The sequence below is a fragment of the Lepidochelys kempii genome, chromosome 2 (genome assembly GCF_965140285.1).
Source record: "Lepidochelys kempii isolate rLepKem1 chromosome 2, rLepKem1.hap1, whole genome shotgun sequence".
Lineage (NCBI taxonomy): Eukaryota > Metazoa > Chordata > Testudines > Cheloniidae > Lepidochelys > Lepidochelys kempii.
Genome location: NC_136381.1, coordinates 241228138 through 241250835, shown reverse-complemented (window position 1 = coordinate 241250835; position 22698 = coordinate 241228138). Strand labels below are relative to the sequence as shown.

At 44.4% G+C, this 22698-nt stretch overlaps 1 protein-coding gene across 2 annotated transcripts in view; it reads left to right on the top strand.

Annotated features, from left to right (window-relative positions):
• Positions 1–19335: 19335 nt before the first annotated feature.
• EPC1 (enhancer of polycomb 1) overlaps positions 19336–22698 on the top strand; it is a 101503-nt gene continuing 98140 nt past the window's right edge. The window contains exons 1-2 of one of the 2 annotated variants that reach the window (XM_073334417.2): positions 19336–19478; positions 20075–20263. The gene's annotated coding sequence lies outside the window, so the exon portion shown is untranslated. Of the gene's footprint in view, positions 19479–19530; positions 20264–22698 lie in introns of those variants that run through there. The other variant, XM_073334416.2, reaches the window with a different exon arrangement.

The following is a 22698-nucleotide window of genomic DNA, read 5'->3' as shown; positions in this document are numbered from 1 at the left end:
TCATCCTATTACTATTACTCCAGTTTACAAGGTGTCATAAATATAAAGGGAAGGGTAAACCCCTTTAAAATCCCTCCTGGCCAGAGGAAAACTCCTCTCACCTGTAAAGGGTTAAGAAGCTAAAGGTAACCTCGCTGGCACCTGACCAAAATGACCAATGAGGAGACAAGATACTTTCAAAAGCTGGGAGGAGGGAGAAAAACAAAGGGTCTCTGTCTGTCTATATGCTGCTTTTGTTGGGGATAGACCAGGAATGGAGTCTTAGAACTTTTAGTAAGTAATCTAGCTAGGTATGTGTTAGATTATGATTTCTTTAAATGGCTGAGAAAAGAATTGTGCTGAATAGAATAACTATTTCTGTCTGTGTATCTTTTTTGTAACTTAAGGTTTTGCCTAGGAGGGGTTCTCTATGTTTTGAATCTAATTACCCTGTAAGGTATCTACCATCCTGATTTTACAGAGGGGATTTCTTTACTTTTATTTACTCCTATTTCTATTAAAAGTCTTCTTGTAAGAAAACTGAATGCTTTTTCATTTCAAGGGTTTGGGTCTGTGGTCACCTATGCAAATTGGTATGGCTTTTTACCAAACCTTGTCCAGGAAGAGGGGTGCAAGGTTTTGGGAAGTATTTGGGGGGAAAGACGTTTCCAAACAGCTCTTCCCCAGTAACCAGTATTTGTTTGGTGGTGGTAGCGGCCAATCCAAGGACAAAGGGTGGAATATTTTGTACCTTGGGGAAGTTTTGACCTAAGCCGGTAAAGATAAGCTTAGGAGGTTTTCATGCAGGTCCCCACATCTGTACCCTAGTGTTCACAGTGAGGGAGGAACCTTGACACAAGGTCATCCAGATCCTCCTGTAGGGTATCCCTGTCCTTCTCTAAATTGGCAATACCTCCCAGCTTTGTATCATCTGCAAACTTTATTAACACACTCCCACTTTTTGTGCCAAGGTCAGTAATAAAAAGCTTGTATAAGATTGGTCCCAAAACCAATCCTTGAGGAACTCCACTGGTAACCTCCCTCCAGCCTGACAGTTCACCTTTCAGTAGGACCCGTTGTAGTCTCCCTTTTAACCAATTCCTTATCCATCTTTCAATTTTCCTATTGATCCCCATCTTAACTATTTAACTAATAATTCCCCATGTGGCACGGTATCAAATGCCTTACTAAAATCTAGAAAAAAGAAAAGGAGGACTCGTGGCACCTTAGAGACTAACCAATTTATTAGAGCATGAGCTTTCGTGAGCTACAGCTCACTTCCTCAGATGCATATCGTGGAAACTGCAGCAGGCTTTATATATACACAGAGAATATGAAACAATACCTATTCCCACCCCACTGTCCTGCTGGTAATAGCTTATCTAAAGTGATTTCCAGCACAAATCCAGGTTTTCTCACCCTCCACCCCCCCACACAAATTCACTCTTTACAGAGTTGTCACTTTGGATGGGCTATCACCAGCAGGAGAGTGAATTTGTGTGGGGGGGTGGAGGGTGAGAAAACCTGGATTTGTGCTGGAAATCACTTTAGATAAGCTATTACCAGCAGGACAGTGGGGTGGGAATAGGTATTGTTTCATATTCTCTGTGTATATATAAAGCCTGCTGCAGTTTCCACGATATGCATCTGAGGAAGTGAGCTGTAGCTCACGAAAGCTCATGCTCTAATAAATTGGTTAGTCTCTAAGGTGCCACGAGTCCTCCTTTTCTTTTTGCGAATACAGACTAACACGGCTGTTACTCTGAAACCTTACTAAAATCTAGGTAAATTAGATCCACTGTGTTTCCTTTGTCTAAAAAATCTGTTACTTTCTCAAAGAAGGAAATCAGGTTGGTTTGGCATGATCTACCTTTTGTAAAACCATGTTGTATTTTGTCCCATTTACCATTGACTTCAATGTCCTTAACTACCTTCTCCTTCAAAAATTTTTCCAAGACCTTGCGTACTACAGATGTCAAACTAACAGGCCTATAATTACCCGGATCACCTTTTTTCCCTTTCTTAAAAATAGGAACTATGTTAGCAATTCTCCAATCATACAGTACAACCCCTGAGTTTACAGATTCATTAAAAATTCTTGCTAATGGGCTTGCAATTTCTTGTGCCAATTCCTTTAATATTCTTGGATGAAGATTATCTGGGCCCCCTGATTTAGTCCCATTAAGCTGTTTGAGTTTCGCTTCTACCTCAAATATGGTAATGTCTACCTCCATATCGTCATTCCCATTTGTCATGCTACCATTATCCCTAAGATCCTCTTTTGTCTTATTAAAGACTGAGGCAAAGTATTTGTTTAGATATTGGGCCATGCCTAGCTTATCCTTGACCTCCACTCCATCCTCAGTTTTTAGCGGTCCCACTTCTTCTGTCTTTGTTTTCTTCTTATTTATATGGCTATAGAACCTTTTACTATTGGTTTTAATTCCCTTTGCAAGGTCCAACTCTACTTGACTTTTAGCCTGTCTCACTTTATCCCTACATGTTCTGACCTCAATAAGGTAGCTTTCCTTGCTGATCCCTCCCTTCTTCCACTCCTTATATGCTTTCTGCTTTTTCTTAATCACCTCTCTGAGATGCTTGCTCATCCAGCTTGGTCTGCAACTCCTGCCTATGAATTTTTTCCCCTTTCTTGGGATGCAGGCTTCCGATAGCTTCTGCAGCTTTGATTTAAAATAATCCCAGACCTCCTCTACCTTTAGATCCATAAATTCTTCAGTCTAATCCACTTCCCTAACTAATTTCCTTAATTTTTGAAAGTCAGCCCTTTTGAAATCAAAAACCCTAGCTGCCGATTTATTTTTATTAATCCTTCCGTTCAGTTTGAACTGAATTAGCTCATGATCACTTGAGCCAAGATTATCCCCTACAAACATTTCTTCAATGAGGTCCTCACTACTCACCAAAACCAAATCTAAAATGGCATCCCCTCTAGTTGGTTCAGCAACTAGTTGCTGAAGGAATCCATCAGCTATCGCATCTAGGAAAATCTGAGCCCTATTATTATTACAAGCACTCGTCCTCCAGTCTATATCTGGGAAGTTAAGGTCTCCCATGATCACAGTTTCCATTAGTATTTACTTTATTAAAAACATTAAAAAGGGCTCTATCCATATCCAAATTAGATCCTGGCGGTCTATAGCACACCCCAAGCACTATCCCAGGGGAGGCTCTAATAGTTTTTTTCCCCAATTTAATTTTAATTAGATTCGCTTAACATCGTTTCACTTAAAGTTGCATTTTTAAGGAACATAACCAGTGGTGAGCTGGAGCCAGTTCCCACCGGTTCACTAGAACTGGTTGTTAAATTTAGAAGCCCTTTTAGAATCGGTTGTTCCACGAGGGACAACCGGTTCTATAAGGGCTTCTAAATTTAACTGGCCAAAAGTGGCACCTTAGGCGCCAACTCCATGGGTGCTCCAGGGCTGGAGCACCCAAGGGGAAAATTGGTGGGTACAGAGCACCCACCGGCAGCTCCCCGCCCCACTCCACCCCCAGCCCCAGTTCACCTCCGCTCCGCATCTGCCTCCTCCCCTGAACGCGCCACCCTGCTCTTCTTCTCCCCCCTCCTCCAGGCTTCCCGCGAATCAGCTGTTCGCGCGGGAAGCCGGGGCAGGCTGAGAAGCAGGCAGCGGTTTCGCACTCAGGCCTAGGGAGGCGGAGGTGAGCTGGGGCAGCGGGGTGCGAGGAGGACCGCCCGCACTGCAGCAGGTAAGGGGGAGGGGGCGCAAGGGAACCGCTCCTCACCCCAGCTCACCTCTGCCACCCTCAGCCTGAGTGTGAAGCTGCCGCCTGTTTCTCAGCCCTCCCAGGCTTCCCGCCGAACAGCTGATTCACAGGAAGCCGGGAGGCGGGGGGGCGCAGAGAAGCAGAGTGAGGTGGTGAGTTCAGGGGCAGAGGCGGAGCGGAGGTGAGCTGGAGCCGAGCAGGGGCAGGGAGCTGCCGGTGGGTGCTCTGCACCCACCAAATTTTCCCCGTGGGTGCTCCAGCCCCGGAGCACCCAGGGAGTCGGCACCTAAGGCGCCACTTTTGATGTGATCAGTGGGGCGAACGGCTGCTCCCCCTGCTCCCCAACTAGCTATGCTGCCCCGTCCCTAAGAGCCAGAGGGATCTGCCAGATGCTTCCTGGGAGCTGCCCCAGGTTAGCACCTCCGGGACTCCCCACCTCGCCCCCCAGCAGGTCCCTCTGGCTCTTAAGGGTGGGGTGGGCACCCACTACGGTGGCCCACGAGACCCTCCTGCCCCGTTCTGGGGGCAATCAGGGGACAGGGGAGGGGGGGTGGATGGGGCAGCGGTCCTGGGGGGGGCATCAAGGAATGCGACGGGTTGGATGGGGCAGGAGTCCCAGGGGGCAGGGGTGGGCAACAACCCCCTCGTGGGATGAGGAGGGAACCAGTTGTTAAGATTTTGGGAGCTCATAACTGAACATAACTACAATGTTAAGCGAGGAAGTTAAGTACTGAGAGGGTCGTTACTATAGTGCCACCATTCACACAGCTTTAACTTGAAGGTCTACATGCATTTACAATACAAATTTTCAGGTGTTTCATAATTTACTGGTAAGAATTTACTCCTATCTAAAGATTGATATAGGAAATCTCTGTCACAAAATGTAAATATAGTTTTGAATTATAAAATGAACAAGAGAAGTGAGTAATCTATTACTTCTTCTGCCCTTGTAGTCCATAAACAGCTTCATATTTTAAAAATAAAATGTGCAGGGGATGAGACCTAATTTGTGGGATACATGCTTTGTGCTCCATTCTTGATCCCAATTAAGGACAAGTATGTACCAGCAGTTTGCATTAAATTCATGCTATTCATTGGGAGAGTTACTACATATATGCAGCCAGTTTTTATTTTATTTTATTTTGGTTAGCAAAAATTTCATAAGGAAATAATAGGTTTCAGATAAGATCTGTACAGTCTTTTATTTTTCAAAAGCTAGAATTGGTTCAAATTAAGTGAAAATGAGTTTGGTCATCTTATTCCAACCCCTAGTGGTCATTTATCCAAATCAGAAAATCACTATTCAAAACAATTTATAGTCTCAGCAAAGAAAGGCACAGGAACGGGATAACAGGGATAATGCTTGTCAGGATGAAGGTGTGTCAGCTGAACAGGATGGGACATGAAGACAAACTTGTATCTCTCCATGCTGGTACTATGTCAATGCTATTAATTTCTCACTTTCAAATTCACCAGAATGGGATGTATTTTATTTTTAATGTTTAGTATTTTTTTTTCTTGCTAGAAGATTTCTTCTTACCAACACCTTCTTTCCAACTGTTTTTGCCCCACCTGGAGGTGTCGATGGCACCAAGAGTGAAGGAGGGGGACCAAGTGCCAGGGCAGAAGACAGAGCCAGCAGCGTACGATGGTGCTTCGAAGGTCCTCCATATGAGCCTTCTTTGGAGCAGGAGCATCCACAGATACGCATGACTTCTTGCCCTGCCTAACACAGCTCAAGGAGGTAACACTGTGATTTGAGGTGGTCCCTGTTGGAAAGCTGCCCTTATGCCTGTGCCCATGCTTCTTGTGTTAGGGCTTTAGTGGGTGAGGTGATACCACCAGTACTGCACAGAAGGGGCCCAGTGAAACGCTCATCGCTGGAGACAGGCACTTTTCCAGTGGGTGTGTTGGAGCCAGGTCTGGTTGTGCATATGGGCACATCACCTCCTCCATCAGATATCTGCAGAGGCAAAGTTCACCAGCTGCTCAAGTCCGGTAAGGAAACAAGTGGCAGATGGAGCAATAAGAGATGATGTGGACTTCACCTAGATACTAAAGACAACGAGTGTGCTCGTTGCTCACTGAGAAGGAGCAAGGACACAAAGGACACTTCTTGAAGCTGGCTTGCCGGAGCATAGTCCCTGGGCTGGGAAAAATAACCCCCAGAGGGGACAAGTCCAAGGGAGAGCTAACTAACTACAAAAACTAACAGAAAATTATATCTAACTTGAAACTATGTACAGCAAAACAAAGAGCAGTTCTCTTAGCTAGCTAAGAGCACTTAGGAACAGGGTTCCGTCTCTAGCCATGTGGCATCAGGGCCAATCAGAGGGCGTCCAGGAGGGCCATTTGGCCTGGGCCTCAAGCTCAAAGGGGGCCTCAAATTTAGACACTTGTTAATTTTTTGCCATTTGATAAGTTTCGCAACTTGTTTTTTGGTGCCTTATTTTGTTTTCATGTGTCTTCCTTTTTTATTTTTATTATGGCTAGGAGCCTCAAAAGCTGGAAATGGCCCAGGCCTCTCTGGACCTTTGTGGCGGTAAGAGGGAACTGGAGCAGAGTCGACCAGCACAAACTCTTAAAGCCTTGGACACGCACGTGCGGGTCAACGGACACTACAATGAATAGTTCTGGCTCTGGCACATGGTGTGCATGCGCACCTATGTTTGGAATCCACATAGGGATCATCACTTGAAGAAGAACATTTGTTTCTGCTCCCCAGAGGTTCCTGCTAGGTTCTGGATCAAAGCAGTGTGGGTAGTGATTGTTTTCTAGATGGAACTGGTATGTTAAATGTGATTCAGTTTGACTCCTAAATAATAATGACAACTGGCTGAAAAGGGAGTGGACAGTCCCATAGAGGCTAGGGGTTTGACTGCCCAGGCTATTGTTCCGATGGAAAGTTGTGGCCACTGACTTAGAAATTGTCTACACTACAGAATTTTGTTGACATGTCAGCTTTCATCAACAAAACAGTTGAGGTGTACACACTACATTGCTCCTTCCGCTGAAAAAACTCTCCTGCTTTGCTGACAAAATAAAACCATCTCAACGAGAGGTGTAGAGCTTTTTATGGCAAAGTTATATCGATAAAGTGTCAGTGTAGACACTGCGCTTGTTATGTCACTGTAAATAGCTTCCAGGAGGTGTCCCATAATGCCCATCCTGACCACTCTGGTCAGCAGTTCGAACTTCGCTGACCTGCAACTAGGTACACAGGCATCCACCTCGCTGCCTTTAAAGGCCTGGGAATTTTTGAAAATCCACTTCCTGTTTGCTCAGCAGAGATAGCTCACATTGCATCTTCCCAGCTGACCATGGCAGCTCCATGCAGCAAATGCTCTCCCATTTGGAGTACACCTGAGTTGTTGGATCTGCTGGCTCTGTGGGGAGAGGAAGTTATGCAGTCCCAGCTCTGCTCCAGCCATAGGAACTTCGATACCTACTATCAGATTTCTCGTGCCATGTTGAATAAGGGCTATGAATGGAACACGTATCAGTGCACCCTTTCGGACAGCTTCCAAAATGATAGCTCCTTGCTGCTGTCCAGGTTTCCCGTGTAAGGCTTCATGAGCCACAGCAGTAAGGGGTACGCTGGGTCTTCCAGGATCACGATGGGCATTTCAACATCCCCTATTGGAATCTTTTGGTCTGAAAAGAAAGTCCCTGCTTGCAGCTTTCTGTACAGGCCAGTGTTCCTGAAGATGCATGTGTCATGTACCTTCCCTCACCATCCCATGTTGATGTCAGTGAACCACAAGCGCCTGCAATACCATAGAGAAGTACCCCTTTCTATTGATGTACTCCATTGCAAGATGATCCAGGGCCAAATTTGGGATATGTGTGCCATCTATTGCCCCACTGCAGTTAGAGAATCCCATTTCCACAAAGCCAATCACTATTTCATACATATTTCCAAGAGTCACAGTCCTTCATAGCAGAATATGATTAATGGTCCTGCGCACTGGCGTTAACATAGCCCCAGCAGTGGACTTCCTGATTCCAAACTGATTCGCAACTGATCAGTAGCAGTTTGGAGTTGCCAGCTTCCTCACAGCGATGGCCATGCACTTCTCCACTGAGAAGGCAGCTCTTATTTTGGTGTCTTTGTGCCACAGTGTTGAGGTGATCTCCACACACAGTTCCAGGAAGGTGGCTTTCCACATCAGAAAGTTCTGCAGCCACTGCTTGTCATCCCAGACCCACATAATGATGCAATCCCACCACTCAGTGCTTGTTTCCCGATCCCAAAAGTGATGGTCCACCATGAGAAGCTGATCCGTGAATGCCAAAAGTAATCTGGTGTTGTTTCTTTCCATGGCACATAGTAGGTCATGCGCCTCATATTCCTGTTCAGATTAGGAGCTCATGATATACTACATGACCTTCCACAATGTGTTCATAACAGTGAACACAACAGTAGAGAGCAGTGCAGGATTCATCCTTTCAGACAGAGATAGCGGGAGCACAGTAAACAGGGGCCATTGAAAAATGGTGAGAAATGTAGTCAGAAGCCCATCGAATGATGGGGCAGAAAAAAACTACATCATGGGATGTTGAGCCTGCACCCATGATGCATTGTGATCCACTCCACCTTCCCACGACTCCTAGATGCAGAAGGTGGCAAGTAGCATAGTGGGATAGCTACCCACAGTGCACTGCTCTCACTGTTGATGCTACAGCACCAACAGTGAATGCACTCATCCAACAGGAGGAGCATTGTGTGAACATGCACAAGCAATGTAATTATAGTGGGCTTTGATCATCAGCGTAACTTGTGTTGACAAAACTCTGTCGAGCAGACAAGGCCTAAGATTCACTTAATGTAAGTCTCCACTGATGAAGGTAAGTGCCCAGAGCATTCACATTCTGGCTGAGTGACCCTTCGATATAAGGTAGGTCATTAACCACATCAGCATGACAGATGTCATCCACATATATGTACTTATTGACCTTAGTTGTTGGTAGATCATAAGTATATATGTTTGTAACCCTTCTGCCCATCAAAGTTGGCAGCAACAAGGGCCGGGTTCAGTATCTAGGGTTCCATTTCAATAATACAATGCAAAACCAGCTCAATCCCCCACCCAGTGATCTGGGACAATTACATACCACCCCCCTGGGTGCCTCTAAGAGGCAATACTTCCCCTCTCACAAGCACAGAGTGTGAGTGTAGCAAAAGCCTTTTAATAAAGGAGGGAAACAATATGGCATTATGTTGGGGAAACACCACAAACAGGATTCATAACACCAACCATGAGCAAAAGACCCACCCCTAAGTAAGTTTGGCAGTGTCCTTTTCCCCTCAGGGTCTTAAGTCTGGAAACCCAATAGTCACCTCCCCTCCCCACACACACAGTTTCTGTCCTTGGTCAGTGCAGCCCCTCAGAGTTCAGAAGTTAATCTGCAGAGTTTACCTCTGAGCCTGGGTGGAAGTGGAGGGAGGTATGGGGGCATCTTACATGCTCCGCTGCTCAGGTCGACGGCCAAGTGCCACGCCTCTCCATGGGGTTCTGCTGCAGTCTTCACCACCAGACGCGCCTCTCCATCAGCTGCCCTGCTATCCAATCCACTCCGCTCTCCACATCTCTCCACTCACTGTCCTGCTGTCCCCGCCTCTACGCGAGCTACCCAGCTATCTGCTCCTCTCTCTGCCCTAGCCATCCTGCTATCCACTCCTCTCTCTGCCCTAGCCATCCTGCTATCCACTCACCAACTTGTCTTCAGGGCCCCCCCACTACTTAACACAGCTCTCAGCAACTTCAGCTCTCAGTGATTTTTAGCTGGTAGTAGGGGGAAGCTTCAACGCTGGTGCACCACTAGCCCAAAGTAGGTCTAATGCTTAGACATAGATGTCAGTGACTTCAGCTCTGCAGCATGTAACATGACTCCTCATGGAGCCAAAATTAGCTGTTATTACACCATGGAGACAGGAGAGGTCAAAGTAGTGTTTAGTACCCTCAGAAAAGGACCCACGCTACCAGACACACATACCCATCCCCCAATCTCTCTCAATTCCCTGGGTTTTGGAACCCATGTCCCTTGCCTAGCAAGTGCTACTTAGTTGAGGGCGAGTCCCTCCATCATAAAATGTCAAGTACAGTTCTACTGTCCTTGATTCACATAACCAGAATAACAACCTTTTATTACTCCTGCCCCAATAACAGAGAGACGGGGATCCCATAGCAGCCAAAGTGACCATTTGGGCAAGCAGTCCATCATGCTAGGCAGGGTGGGTGTGCCCATGCAAATGAGAGTGCCCATGCAAACGAGATCAGCCCCTGAAGTCCTTTTCCACAGCTCACCACCAGATGTCAGGGTAGAGCTCATTCTGACTCTGCTTACATGTTGAAAAGAATAGGAGCCCTGGGAGGCGGATGAATCCCCTGGACCTCCGAACTCCCCCCAAACAGAAGAAGTCCTGAGGGGGCCCCCCACAACTGGAGGAGCTCTGGCCTGCCCACCCCAACCACACCAGGCTAAGCCACTGGCCCCCAACCCACTGCCCCCCCATCAAGCTCTGGGTTGAGCTACTGCCCCACAAGTGCCAGGCTGAGCTGCCAGGCCAGCCCCAGTGCCCGGCCGAGGTGCCGGCTCCTCCACCCTGAAGGTCCTCTCCTGGCCAAACCTAGGCCGAGCCACCAGCCTCCCAAGTTCCAGGCCAGACCCCGAGCACCAGGCCGGCCCTCCCTTCCCCTGAAGGTCCCCCCGCTGGCTGAGCCACCAGTCCAAGCATCAAACCGAGCCTCCTCACTCCCCTGCCCACCGCTGGCTCTCTGCATCCCTCCTCACTCCTCCATCCCCAGGGAGGAGGGATGCCAGGAGCAGCAGGGACTTTTGAGGGGGGGAGTGGAGGAGACATGGCAGGCAGGCAGGCAACAGCAGGCAGTGGGGGCCTCGGGGAAGGGGCGGGTGGGGCCACCGTAGCCCAGGTATTATACCCACCACCCATAGGAGCTAGAATGGATCCTTGCAGGAGTCCATTACGGAGACACTTAAGCCAGCTGACTTGGTCTCCATCTTGTAAGATGACACTACAATTCATTAAAATTTTAATGATGAACTGCACTTTGGGCTTACAGAAATAGCCTGCAACAATTTGGTGGTCAGCCCCACTTGCCAGACCAGTTATTTTATGCTGTTAACAGATCCACCAGAACAGTTCCAACTTTCTTGCCCTTCTCAAAGGCATCTTTGATGTCTTGTGTTAGCCAAATAACTTGATCTTGGGTACACCATCTGTCACGGAGTCCCCGGGCGATGTTCTGGAACTGCTCCCCATGAAGCCAGTCAGGACTCTGGGGAAGTCTCCTTTCTGTGAGCAGCCGGTCTTCAGAACACACAGATCACACAGCTTCCACCTTCCTGGGTCTGACCTGGGAGCAGTCAGCCTCCTCTGCCCCTCCGTGCGCTTCCCACAGCGAGTCCGCCCAGGCGGGGCTCCTGGGGAAGCCAGAGGGTCCTGCCCCCCAACTTCGCAGTCAGACATGACTCTCAGCCAGCCAGTAAAACAGAAGGTTTATTAGATGACAGGAACATGGTCTAAAACAGAGCTTGCAGGTGCAGAGAACGGGACCCCCCTCAGCTGGGTCCATTTTGGGGGGCAGTGAGCCAGACAACCACGTCTGCACTTCACTCCATGTCCCAGCCAGCCCCAAACTGAAACTCCCTCCAGCCCCACCTCCTCTGGGCTTTGTCCCTTTCCCGGGCCAAGAGGTCACCTGATTCCTTTGTTTTCTGACCCTTTAGCTCTCACCTTGCAGCGGGGAAGGGCCCAGGCCATCAGTTGCCAGGAAACAGGGTGTCGGCCATTGTCTGTGTCCAGACCCCTGCACACACCTGCCCTCTAGGGCTCTGCAGTGATCATACACCCTTACCCCACCACCTAGATACTTAAGAACTGCATAGGGGAAACTGAGGCACCCCCACACTATTCAGAGGAAACATTAAGAACAGTCCCACTTCGTCACACCATCCTTGTCTAAAGCCAGTTTGAACAAAGGGCAGTTGTGGTTTGATAACCTTGTTGATGCACATCAGAATCAGTCTTTCCACAAGCATATATGTGACACAAATAAAAGAGGTGGATCAGTAATTCTTGAGATCTTTCAGTGGCTTTCTTGGTTTCAGAATGGCTAGGACCTTTGCCCCGCTCCAGGTTTTTGGGAGGCAATGGTATTGAAAACATTGATTGAACTGAAGCAGTCAGCTTTTCTGATGTGATAAACTAAGGCACTCCATAGGGATACAATCCAGGCCTGGAGCCTTTCCTGTTTTCATAAGCTTTACAGCCTGGTCCAGTGCTTAGTCTGAAAAAGGTGCCATCAAGTTTGAAGCCATGCTAGAAGTCTGCCATCTCTCTGAAACATTAGAGAGACAAGGTAGGTGAGGTAATATATTTTATTGGACCAACTGCTTTTTCTGACATACCTGGCACATTAAGCATCAATGAACAAATTACATCATACTTCTTCAAGATGTACACCTATATGGGAATCAAGACATTAGTTATATCATTAAGGATGAATGCACAAGGTCTAGGCTTGGTCATGTTATGGTTAGCAGAATGGGAATGAGCTGTTCCCTCTATAAGAAACTTCTTCCTCATAACTCAACCTGATGAGACATTGCCTGGCTTTGAGTTGCCATCCTATTTCTGGTGCTAGCTCAACCATTTTAGAGGTGGGGCAGGGAAGTGTGCAGCAAATGACCACATCTGGGGATGCAAAAACAGCCATCTGTGTAGCTGTGGTGCAGTTGAGGATGCTGCACATCTTCTGAATGGCTGCTCATCTTGTGCTAGTGTAAGCCACACACCTGGGTGTGGTGTTCTGTCCCATCTAGTGGCACTGAGACCAATTAGAGAGCAATTAATGAGTCTGCTCTACAGCCTTATCTAAAAGCCAGTTGGCTTTTAATTCATGCGGTAGAGCAGGGGTGAGCAAACTTTTTGGCCCGAGGGTCACATCGGGGAATAGAAATTGTATGGTGGGCCATGAATGCTAACAAAATTGGGGTTGGGGTGCGGGCTCTGGTTGGGGGTGCGGGCTCTGGGGTGGGACTGGGGATGAGGAGTTTGGGGGTGTAGGAGGGTGCTCTGGGTTGGGACCAAGGGGTTCGGAGGGCAGGAGGAGGATCAGGGCTGAGGCAGTGGTGCAGGTTGCGGCTGGGGGTGCGGGCTCTGCGGTGGGGCTAGAGATGAGAGGTTTGGGGTGCACAAGGGTACACTGGGCTGGGATTGAGGGGTTTGGATAGTGGGAAGGGGATCAGGGCTGGGGCAGGGGGTTGGGGCATGGGGAGAGTCTCTGAGAGACGCTTACTTCAATCAGCTTCCAGAAGCAGTGGCATACCCCTTCTCCTATGCGGAGGTGTGGTCAGGTGGCTCTGCACGCTGCCCCATCTGCAGGCACTGCCCCTGCAACTCCCATTGAAGCTCTGGAGGGGTCATTGGAGTGCGTAGGAGCTGGAGCGGGGCTGTGCCGTGGCTTCCGGGAACCATGTGGTATGGCCCCCGACCCAGTGCCCTGGCTGAAGTACCGGAGCAGTGCGGCCCCAACCTAGCGCCCCAGCCTGAGCAGGGAGCTCACAGGCCGGCTTAAAATGGCTCATGGGCTGGATCTGGTCTGTGGGCTGTAGTTTGCCCATCCCTTTGGTAGCAGCTCGTGCACTAAGCTCCAGAGGCCCCAGGTTCAATCCCTTCTGCCAGCAACCTGGGTCTATCGGCATTACACTAGTCTATCAGGAAGACTTTCCAGACTGCATACTGCTGACCCTGAAGCTATTGAATAGCTAAAACATGTATGATGTTGTCATAAATATAAAGGGAAGGGTAACCACCTTTCTGTATACAGTGCTATAACATTCCTCCTGGCCAGAGGCAAAATCCTTTCACCTGTAAAGGGTTAAGAAGATAAGGTAACGCCGCTGGCACTTGACCCAAAATGGCCAATGAGGGGACAAGATTCTTTCAAATCTGGAGTGGGGGGAACAAAGGGTTTGCTCTGTCTGTGTGATGCTTTTGCCAGGAACAGATCAGGAATGCAGCCTTATAACTCCTGTAAAGTTAGTAAGTAATCTAGCTAGAAAATGCGTTAGATTTTCTTTTGTTTAATGGTTTGTAAAATAAGCTATGCTGGAGGGAATGTATATTCCTGTTTTCGGGTCTTTTTGTAATTTAAGGTTTTGCCTAGAGGGATTCTCTATGTTTTGAATCTGATTACCATGTAAGGTATTTACCATCCTGATTTTACAGAGGTGATTCTTTTACTTTTTCTTTAATTAAAATTCTTCTTTTAAGAACCTGATTGATTTTTCATTGTTCTTAAGATCCAAGGGTTTGGGTCTGTGCTCACCTGTACCAATTGGTGAGGATTCTTATCAAGCCTTCCCCAGGAAAGGGGGTGTAGGGCTTGGGGGGATATTTTGGGGGAAGATGTCTCCAAGTGGTCTCTTTCCCTGTTCTTTGTTTAAAACACTTGGTGGTGGCAGCATACTGTTCAAGGACAAGGACAAGTTTGTACCTTGGGGAACTTTTTAACCTAAGCTCGTAAGAATAAGCTTAGGGGGTCTTTCCTGCAGGTCCCCACATCTGTACCCTAGAGTTCAGAGTGGAGAAGGAACCTTGACAGATGTCTACCTAAGCCCTTTTGACATTTCTATCTTTTTTGACTTATACATCTGTTTTATCTCCCAACTTTATATTTTGTATTTTGAATCTTTTCCATCTTTACTGTAGTGTTTGTGCATTCACTAATAATAGGTACCATTTAAGTCCCACATAATCTGTGCTTAGGTCATTATGGGAACTCTGAACAGGAGTGAATTTTACCTCAAAAGAGGATTTATTAAAGAGAATCTTGTATAAAGAGTAATCTTTTTATCTATATTACTGTATTTATTTAACAGTACAATTATGTCCAACTTAGATAAACATTTTAGTGATTTTAGATAAGAAGATGCTACTAAGGTTAAAGCCTGGGATCTGTTTTAAATGCATTAATGTACTGAGCTGAAGAAACAGTTCTCTACATATTTCAGAGTAACAGCCGTGTTAGTCTGTATTCGCAAAAAGAAAAGGAGTACTTGTGGCACCTTAGAGACTAACCAATTTATTTGAGCATGAGCTTTCGTGAGCTACAGCTCACTTCATCGGATGCATACTGTGGAAACTGCAGAAGACATTATATACACAGAGACCATGAAACAATACCTCCTCCCACCCCACTCTCCTGCTGGTAATAGCTTATCTAAAGAGATCATCAAGTTGGGCCATTTCCAGCACAAATCCAGGTTTTCTCACCCTCCGCCCCCCTCCCCACACACACACAAACTCACTTTCCTGCTGGTAATAGCCCATCCAAAGTGACCACTCTCTTTAAAATGTGTATGATAATCAAGGTGGGCCATTTCCAGCACAAATCCAGGTTTTCTCACCTCCCACCCCCCTCCAAAAACCACACACACAAACTCACTTTCCTGCTGGTAATAGCTTATCCAAAGCTACCACTTTCCTTACAATGTGCATGATAATCAAGGTGGGCCATTTCCAGCATAAATCCAAGTTTAACCAGAATGTCGGGGGGGAGGGGTAGAAAAAAACAAGGGGAAATAGACTACCTTGCATAATGACTTACCCACTCCCAGTCTCTATTTCAGCCTAAATTCATAGTATCCAATTTGCAAATGAATTCCAATTCAGCAGTTTCTCGCTGGAGTCTGGATTTGAAGTTTTTTTGTTGTAAGATAGTGACCTTCATGTCTGTGATTGTGTGATCAGAGAGATTGAAGTGTTCTCCGACTGGTTTATGAATGTTATAATTCTTGACATCTGATTTGTGTCCATTTATTCTTTTACGTAGAGACTGTCCAGTTTGACCAATGTACATGGCAGAGGGGCATTGCTGGCACATGATGGCATATATCACATTGGTGGATGTGCAGGTGAACGAGCCTCTGATAGTGTGGCTGATGTTATTAGGCCCTTTGATGGTGTCCCCTGAATAGATATGTGGGCACAGTTGGCAACAGGCTTTGTTGCAAGGATAGGTTCCTGTGTTAGTGGTTCTGTTGTGTGGTATGTGGCTGTTGGTGAGTATTTGCTTCAGGTTGGGGGGCTGTCTGTAGGCAAGGACTGGCCTGTCTCTCAAGATTTGTGAGAGTTCTCTACATAGATGCTTTAGAATATCCATTGTGCAAATTCTTGCAATTTACATAAGTTTGCCATACTTCAGCTACTGCCAAGGTAGGCAAACTCAGAAGACAACTTCATAATAATAACACGTAGCTCTATGTTATAGTTTTGCTTCTCCTGTTGCAATAAAATGATAAAGTACAGCTATACTCTGAAAAGTTACTGAAACTGGCCTTGTGAGCCTCCTTGTATATTGTCTTTTGATTTATTTCAGCTCCAATCTACTCAGTTTACAAGTAAAATAAATGAGCTTTCTAATTATCAGCAGTGCAAAATCAGTTGTGTTCTTTCTGGCTCACGCACCACCACCAGTAATAAAGATTCTGCAGCTGGAGCCTAGTCATTAATTCTATTTAAAATGTACAAACCAAAATACAATTTGACTAGCTCTCCTAGAGATTGAGTTGTCTATATAGTGCTAACAGGAGTAAAAGGTAGCAAAAACTTTTGTTTGTATGTATGTGATGCAGGCAGACGGAACTCAGAACATATAAAGGGAGCAGAGAGATTGAGTAAAAAGATTCTGTTTGTACACAGACACTTTTCTGTGTACACTTTAATCTAATTCTGAATCTATAGCAGGTTTGTTTTCTTGTTTCAGTGGAAGGTATTCTATGCTCTCTGTCTTTTGAGTAGAAACTCCCCGTGTCAACTCTCAAAGTTCCATATTAACACTGAACTTTCACTGGACACAACTCACAAAGCAAACCAGTACAGGAGGGATATAGCAACGTAGCACACTTTGGAATCACTCCTAGCAATAAGAAAATTGATTTGGGGATGAGTTGCGGCAATTTGCAAAGCACAAGGATATACTTAATGCATCTTTCTCTACTAAAGTCATACAAATAACAGACAAATTTGCACTGTATATTTCAATCATCTCAGTTGAAAACAGTTTAGCATTTTACACTTCATATTTACTAAATTTTTTAAAAACTGCTAATTTAAAATATATCCTGGATAGCCAACATATTTAACAAGCTCCTCACATTTTCTTTATAATAATAATCTTATGTTTATGTAATACCTTTCATCCCAAGAACCACAAAGAACTTTACAAATCTGTAGCATACACTACTGCAAGGCAGCTACCAGAGATGGGTTAGAACACAGAAGCTGTTTAACAAATCTTATTAATGTTAAATGATGGTTTAGGACAGGGAATAATGGAGACTGCAAGGGATGAGGTTTGCATGGCTCAGAGAACTAATAAGAGAAGGGAACCTTTTAATTCTAGATTGCCAGTTTGGACATGATGAAATTTGATAGTGACCAAAAGTTGTGATCAGCTGAGGTCTGTTTGGTACCTGTGCACAGTGAGCTGCTGGTTTCAGTCCAGAGCAGGGGTGGGCAAACTTTTTGGCCTGAGGGCTACATCTGGGTAAAGAAATTGTATGGCAGGCCATGAATGTTCACAAAATTGGGAACTGGGGTGGGGGAGAGGGTGAGAGCTCTGGAGTGGGGCCAGAAATAAGGAGGTCAAGGTTTGGGAGGGGGCTCCGGACTCGGGCAGGGGGTTGGGGTGCGGGCTCTAGGGTGGGGCTGGGGATGAGGGGTTGGGGTGCAGAAGGGTGCTCTGGGCTGGGACCAAGGGGCTCAGAGGGCATGAGGGGGATTAGGACTAGGGCAGGGGGTTGGGGCACAGGGCGGAGTCAGGGGTGCAGGCTCCGGATGGCGCTTACCTCAAGCAGCGGCATGTCCCCCCTCTGGCTCCTATGCCGAGGTGCGGCCAAGAGGCTCTGCACGCTGCCCTGTCCACAGGCACCATCTCTGCAGCTCCCATTGGCTGTGGTTCCTGGCTAACAGGAGCTGCAGAGCTGGTGCTTGGGGCAGGGGCAACATATGGAGCCCCCTGGCTGCCCCTATGCATAGGAGCTGGAGTGGGGACACACTGCTGCTTCTGGGAGCCGCACAGAGCAGGACAAGCCCTGCTCACTGGCAGGAACTCGAGGGCCAGATTAAAACGTCTGAAGGGCCGGATATGGCCCCAGGGCCGTAGTTGCCCACCCCTGGTTCAGAGTCTAGTAAACAGGTTTTTGTATAATAAAAAAACACCACAATAATTAGTACTAATCACACTTTCATGTGTGTGAACATGAACAGTTTCATGAACACTGAATTCACTAAATAAATAAAATAATAATAATAATAAAAGATAGGCAGAACATAGTCATCCAGACTAGCTCTCAACTACACCACCTTTATTCCTTCAAAAAGTGTCATGACTTTTTTCATAACACAAATTGATCACAATCCATTTTATTTATCCTCCAAAACAAGGCAATTTTTGAAATTTGTGACCTAGGAATGGGAGTGGGGGGTGAGTCAGGAAAAAAATCCACCCTCCCCACTGAGTCATTTCCAGTGCCTCTAAGAGGGATTTAGAGGGAAGGGGAAAGGAATCTATATCTATAGCTTTTCATATGACATTGAATTATGCTCAGCAAGTCTGGCAACCTATCCTCTGGTCTCCCATGTCAAATGTTGCTGTTTTTCAGGGAAGTCTTTAAACTGACATCTTGATCACATTTTGGTCTTTGAGGACCCAATCAACTCCCATTAATGGTAATGGAAAGACTTCATGGGAGTTGAGTCAGGCCCTATGGATCCCTATGCATGGAACTGTCTGCAACAGGAGAGTGCCAAGTGCCAAGTAGCATCATGGTTCAGCTATGAGTTAAACATTTTAAATTATTTATGAGCAAATTTGATTTGAATGTACAATCATTTCCCTTTAAATTTTTGTTATAAATTAATTTTTAAAAAGCTATAAGCTTCAAAAATACACAAGTCATTATTAAGTAAAAAAAATCAGGATTATTCCACAAAAACCATAATTCACCCACATTACATTGGGCCATAAGTAAAAATAACATGCAAGAATACAAAATGCTTTTTTATGTGCAAGGGGCCTACATTACAGTTACTGTGGGAACCATACATTTGAATGTCTTGCCTTTGGTGTATTTAAATTCTCAGTATAACATCGCAATAAGTTAGATTTTTTTGTACTGAATATTAAAGTGTTAGAATTTGCCTTAATTTCAACAACACAGTTACAGCCACTGAGTACCTGACTCAGCTCACAGCTAAAGAGACAGAGCATCAAATTTCCCAACCCACTTAATTTGAAAGCCTGCCAAAATAGGTGAAAGACCTTATAAATATGTAAAGCAGGAAGTTCAAATTACACAGTCACGGAAATGTCCAGCGATTGATTCCCTTTTAAAACAATAAAAATCCTTGAGAAATTAGGACATTTGTAAATATTCCTCACCATCCAAAATGCCTAATGGTGTCATACGGAGTTTAGACTGTGCATTGTACTTTTAGTATTGATTTTATTTTGGATTTCTACCACTTCCTTGAGGCCAAAGGGAGGCACAGTGGGAGGACCCAAAAAACTCAGTGCCACAGCCATTTTGTTTGTGGGCAGCATGGTAAAATTCTGTCAGTCAGTATAAGGAGGGGTTTTTAAACAGTATTTATAGAAAAACTATTCCTGCCACAATGGATGTATCTGTTGAAATTAATATTATTTTAGTTCTTTTATAAGGTAGGTATTTAGATTTGTAAAAAACTGAGTATTCTCTGGGATGTAAGCCTTCCAATATCAAGGAGTCATGGATTTTGTTTCAGGCATGACTAGCTTTCTTAGATTCTGTAATATTTTAAAACTATAATAATGTTGATATATTTATTTTAAAATTGCATGAGATGTCTTGGAAACGTTGATTAATGTGTTTCTTGGTAAAAACTTGCTTAAGGGAAGTAGGAGGAAAAATGGCAAAGCCTCTGGCTGAAGAGGACTGAATTATTTGTGGGCTTTTTAAAGAGGTTTTTACTGAAATAGCAATGTAGACTCTTGAAAGAACGTCTTGTTTTGCATTGTCACTAAATATCAAGCATAGACTTTGGTGATTTTGTTGGCTGTGTGTTTAAAATTCAAGTGTAAAATGGCACACTGCATTTTTTTTTCCAGGCTGCAGAAGGGGGAGAGCGGGGGATAGTGCAGACTGTAGGGACACTGCCCTCCTAACCAATCAGAACAAGCCTGTTTGCCATTACAAAGTTGTTAACCCCAGAGTCTTCTGGCTCCTGCTGCTTTTAATCTTTTTTGGATATTTCTCCGATTTTTCCAAACGCCCACAGAGCCTCAGGAAAACCTCTTAATTCAACCAGCGATCATGGAAGAAAGTACCACTTTCTATTTACAAAATATTCTAAAGATGTTTGGATATCGCTTTGCTGCATGGAGATGGCTGTTTGTAGAGGAACAAGTATACAGCCTATATTGTTACAGTCATTTTGTAAGGACTATCATCTCTGCCGCTTCTAAAGGTAAGTTTGTAAAAAAAATTAAAATATTTATTGCTACATTTTTGCGATTAATAACGACCATAAAGGATTTTCGTTATGTTACTGAATAAAATGTATCTTTGTGTTTTTCTTAACCTTTGATCTCGTGCGTATTCCACCCAACGCTGTCTAGTTCATTTCGATGATTAAAAAATAGTCAATTTTGTTTCTGTCTTTAAGGTTTAATATATTTGAAGCACAAACGGCACTTCAATTATTGCGAGGTGTATGAGAACTCAAAATATTTTTAAGACGGACTTGTTTGTACGGAGTAATAAATGTATGCATTGCTATATCTATCTACACACAATTTATAAATATAATGGATTGGCTAATTTATATAGGGCTTTATTAACAATATATTTATTGTGACTGTAGCTAAAATAGTTTATTATGCCGTTTCTGATAGCTCTGGATGGATTACTTTGATTCAAACTACAGGGGGGAAAAACTGCCCTTGGTGTATGAAGGTGGAGATTGATATAACTTAATATAAACCCTGTTATGTCTGTTTCTAAATAGTGACCTTTTTATTTGAAAATGAGCTCTCTTACAGCACTCAGCTTAAAGCCATATTTATATAAAGGCTCCTATTTAGCCACACTTCACGGAGATGTCTTGTTTGTCTCCGAGAAGGTGCATTTGGGAGACATTTTGTAATTTTTGGCATTTTTCTAGGCGCATTTTTTTTCACACGGTGGGAGATCTTTTTTGTTTTGCATTGATCTGTGTTGGTGGCGCTGTGGTGCTCTTAAACAATGTATGTCCGTTTCACTAAGAGAAAGGGGGGTGGGGAAGAAGGTGGGGCAAGATTTGATCTATTGTATCTTTTCATTTTCTTTTATCAAAGTAGGAGCAGTTTAGTCGGAGGGCATCATTAAACGGTGTTGTTTAAATATTGGGCGAACTATGGATCGGAACAAACATTTCGTCACAGCCTCTCGCGTTTTTGTGTAATGAGAAAAGGGAGGGTTTTTTTAATCCTGTATCTAGATCAGTTTTCTTCAGTAAGATTTTAGCCCCACCCCTAAAATGATCTTGTAGTGGCTTCAAATGAAAATTTTTGAAATCATTTTACATATACATACTTTGGGGAAGGTTTTGGTATAAATGTACAGTGCTAGTAATCCACTGTCTGCCAGTCCTGAAGTTAAACATTATTTTCATAGTTGATAGTTAAATATTAAGGGCCCTATTCCTCTATTCCTTGCACATACAAATCTTCTATTGAGGTCTTTGGGAGTTTGATTGTTCATGAGTAAGGGATTGGGCCCTTTGTTTAATGTTCCATATTTAATGTTCCAATAGTTTTCTTCCAAATTCTGAAGCAGATGCATTTAGGGTTTTCTTTGCTTTGTTTAATTTCTATTTTGTCATTAGAGCATGAGTAGACAAAAACATTACATTTAAATTTTTCTTATAATATAGAAAAGACTGCAAATAGCCAAACCTTTATAGGGGACAAAAGATATGCATTGTTATCTGCAAACCTCTATATTGCGCTTATAAGAAAATTAAAAGCTGTGTGGGAAGATACAGTCAAGCCTTAGATATGTATACTTAAAGCAAAATCAAATGTTAAAAACCACTAGTTCATTGTTTGGGTTTGAAATAATCAGAACACAGCCTAGAAAACTCAACAGGTTAACCAATACATTTAAGTGTGGAGAACAATAAAGATTTAAAAAAAAAAAAAAAAAAAGGAATCCATTTGCCTATTTATATGGAGTATTGTTGTGTAATTGACTGTGTATAACTTGATTTATGCACATACTTTATATATACAATTTTAAAGAATACATTTTATGCTTGTAACATTTACAAATTATAAAATTGTTGCATCAGAAATACTTTACTGAATATATCTTCTAGAATGGATTCTCTCTGTCCCTCTAAACAGAATTTTACTGGTCCTCTAAACTTTTATCTAAAGGTCTAAATGCATATTTAAAACATATTTAGTTACCAAAGGTCTTTTCTAATAATCTGAAGATATTTAGATATTTAATTTGGGAGAAAACTCTGTGATATAATTTACACATGGACAGTTTAAACAGAGCAATGTATATGAGGGATTGCTTCACCTGACTAGTTGGCTCAGGAAAGTGCAGTCTGAACCTTTGCTCAGTAGGGACATCTGCATCCCAGGAGATAGTGAGCAAGGGTCAAACAGCTTCCCTCCCCTGGAGCTTCTGCCAGGAAAAGTCAGCTTTATGCAGCAGTCAAGGCTCCAAAAACGCCCCAGTGGCACAGGCTGGAAATGGGAATATTGCATCAGTGCATCTTTTAGCCTCCCTAGATACAATACTCTGTTTTTGATGCTGCACAAATCTGTTCTAGGCCTTCTGAGCTAGTAAAGATTGTTGGTACTTTGCATCTTTTAGACCCCATCTGTGGATGGACTTTTTGCTGTCAGA